The following is a 3,342-nucleotide window of genomic DNA, read 5'->3' as shown; positions in this document are numbered from 1 at the left end:
TTCAAAAATCCCCAAATCAAAAACACACACACACACACACTGAAAACCCTAGGCGGAAGGATAGAGAAGCAGCGGCGCCTTCCCCTCACGCCCGCTGTTGCTCCGGTTGGCACCTCCTCCGCGTCGCCGGCGGCGCACGGCGCCTCCTACCTCGTCTCCGATGCCCGACGAGTAGACCTGCCGCCGCTCGTCGCCATCCGCCGCTCTCATCCTCGGCGATAAATTCGGAACTCCGTCGGTGGGGGCTCCCGCGTTTCTCTCTCTCCGTCGAGTTCGGAGAAATCCTCGGCTGCCCGACGAGCAGGGCTGCCGCCTGCTGCGTCGCTCGGCGCCGGCTCCAGCCAACTCCGCCTTTTCCCTCTTCTCCGGCGATTCGCCGCTGCCGTCTTCACCTCAGGGGCTTAGGCTCGCCGTGGAGTTCCAGCCACGGTTGCTGCCTTCGTCATGTGGTCAGCCCCTGCTGCCCACACGAAAACGGCAGCCACCGTCCTTCGCCGAGTCTCTCTCGAACTGCCACGGTAGTCTCTGCAACAACTCCGAACAGCCCCGACTCACCCCGAAGATAAGTTCTCTACTCCAAGCTATGCTCTTCTCTGTATATTTTTTTTCAAATAACAGCCGAGGGGGGGGGGGGTGTGTTCGATTTGCTTTGTGCTTTATTGAGTTGATTTTGGAGGGACACTAGCTCCCTGAAACGAAATTTTACATGTGTGTGCTACTGATTTTGAGCATAAAGGCAGCCTATTGTACTCTTGTTCCATTTGTGTTAAAGCTCTAAGAATGCTACTACTGTTATGAGATTCCTATAACCATGGTTCTATGTTCTTGAGCTAGCATGATGTTCTAAACAAGGGCAGAGGGTGTGCTTGTGTTATATTGGTTGTGGTCCTTAATTTGTGGTGCCTCTATATGATGACATGAAAAACTGGATTGGGAGAAAGGGGGTGGAGGTGTTTACCTCTCGGTATCACGGCTGCTTCGAGAAAAACTGCCTTTGGTCTCGGTTTTCCTCCCTCTCGAGCTGGCTACTGCTTGTTCTTGGTTTTCAATAGAGTTTTGCTAAATTTTGTGATGTGTAGGAGGGTGTTCAAAGGTGGTGTGGGTGGGCTTTTTATAGGCTGAAATCTTGAGGTACTATGGGGGATTAATTGGGGTTGTCACACTATTTTGTTCCCATCCTACAGAGGATCTCCTTTGACTATGATTCTGCAGTAGGATATACTTGAGAGATGGCTTTATTTGAGTACTTAGTACATGGATATTAATTCATACTTGTTTGTTGTGGCTGGTGAGAAACAGGTGCTGCATTGGCGTGACATATTGCAGGCTGGACTGCCCTTTTTGGGTAAGTCTTTGGTCTCCCAACTAAAGAGGTGTTGTCTCCTTCCTTATGGTAGGAGTTCCCTTAGTTTTCTTTTGTTCTATAGCAGCTAACGCTAGTTTCTACTTGTAGGTTGGGAGGAGACTGGCCGCCGAGCTGCTGCCCGGGGCGGATCGATGCTTCGGGCTCCACGGCTGATCGGCTACAGCCGTGAACTCTCGGCCCGGAGGAAGAGGCCCGATGCCATTTGTTCCATGCACATTTTACCTTTCCCTTTCTTCCTTTCCTTTATTGGAAGCCTTGTTCTAAGTATTGTAGTATTTTGAAAATTAGTTGTTCGTTTATTGTATAAGAATTGCTATTCGAAAATTCGTGATATTTTACAATATACATTTGCTTGTTTTAGTTCATTCAATTATTTCTTTACCCTTTTGTTGCGCGAACTAGAAACATTAACCATCAAAAGAAAAGGAGTAACGAGTTCCGAATGACACCCGAGTCAAGGGTGTGAAAAATTCTCTAGTTCGACCTTAATCAAAAATGGAAAGGATAAATAAAGAAGCGGGTATTACATTCTACCCTCCTTAACGAAAATTTCGTCCCGAAATTTGCTTATGTCACTTAAACAGTCCTGGGTACTTTTCCTTCATTTTGTCTTCCAATTCCCACGTAGCTTCCTCGTGACCATGATGCTTCCATAAAACTTTCACTGTTACAACGGACTTATTCCTCAATTCCTTGACCTTCCTATCCAAGATTGCCTCTGGCTTCTCTTCATAGCTTAAGTCTGGTTCCAAAACCATCTCCTCTTGGTGGATTATATGTTTTGGGTCGAACACATATTTCCTCAATTGAGATACGTGAAAAACATTGTGCACGTTCCCGAAACTCGGTGGGAGTGCCAATCTGTACGCCACAGGATCCACTTCTTCTAAAATTTCGTAGGGTCCGATGAAACGTGGTCTTAGCTTGCCCTTGACGCCAAATCTTGTAATCCCTTTAGACGGAGATACTTTTAGAAAAACTTTGTCTCCCGCCTTGAACTGCAGGTCGGTTCGGCGGGCATCCGCGTAAGACTTCTGCCTGTCTTGAGCTTCCTTGATTCTCTCACGGATCTGGCGGACGATCTCTATCATCTCCTCTACTGAATCCGGTCCCAGCGTCTTTCTCTCACCGACCTCATCCCAATAAAGCGGTGATCTACACTTCTTCCCATACAGTGCTTCATATGGGGCCATGTTTATAGTCGCCTGATAACTGTTATTGTAAGCAAACTCTATAAGTGGCAACACTGGCTCCCAATTTCCTCCTCGGTCGAGCACTACGGCTCTTAACATGTCTTCCAAGGTCTGGATTGTTCTCTCACACTGCCCATCAGTCTGCGGATGAAATGTCGTACTGAAGTTCAACCTGGTGCCTAGTTCTTGCTGTAGGCTTATCCAAAATCTAGAAGTAAATTTTGGATCCCTGTCTGATGTGATCGTCACCGGTATTCCGTGTAAGCGTATGATCTCTTGCACATAGATCTGAGCTAGCTTGTCCGATCCGTAAGTGATACGAACCGGTACAAAGTGGGCGCTTTTGGTGAGGCGATCTATAATCACCCAAATAGCAGTATTCCCTCGTTGTGACTTTGGCAATCCTGTCACGAAGTCCATTGCAATGTGCTCCCATTTCCACTCGGGAATTTCCAGGGGTTGCAATTTCCCATAGGGTCGTTGATGTAGAGCCTTCACTTGTTGACATGCCAGGCACCTTTCTACAAACGACGCTATGCTCCTCTTCATGCCATCCCACCAAAAATGCTTCTTCGTATCTCGATACATTTTCGTACCTCCTGGGTGGGCGGTGTAGGGTGTCTCATGCGCTTCGCTCATGATCTCATTTCTGAGAGCCTCGTCATTGGGCACGCATAATCTCCCTTCAAAAGTGAGGGCGTTATCCGCTTCTTCGCGGTAACTCACCTCTTTTCCTGTCCTCACCTTAAGTCGAATTTTCTCTAATGCTTCATCACTCCTTTG

The 3,342-nt window shown here is 47.8% G+C and overlaps 1 long non-coding RNA gene across 1 annotated transcript; it reads left to right on the top strand.

Annotated features, from left to right (window-relative positions):
• Positions 1-1,165: 1,165 nt before the first annotated feature.
• LOC125191274 (uncharacterized) lies at positions 1,166-1,700 on the top strand. Its single transcript, XR_016134978.1, has 2 exons — positions 1,166-1,373; positions 1,454-1,700. It is a non-coding gene; the product is annotated as an uncharacterized LOC125191274 (long non-coding RNA).
• Positions 1,701-3,342: the final 1,642 nt, after the last annotated feature.

This window comes from Salvia hispanica, chromosome 2, assembly GCF_029641045.1.
Source record: "Salvia hispanica isolate PSC_SH4W2 chromosome 2, Shi_PSC_v1, whole genome shotgun sequence".
NCBI lineage: Eukaryota > Viridiplantae > Streptophyta > Magnoliopsida > Lamiales > Lamiaceae > Salvia > Salvia hispanica.
The sequence above is the reverse complement of the archived record's forward strand: the minus strand, read 5'-3'. Positions and strand labels throughout refer to the sequence as shown.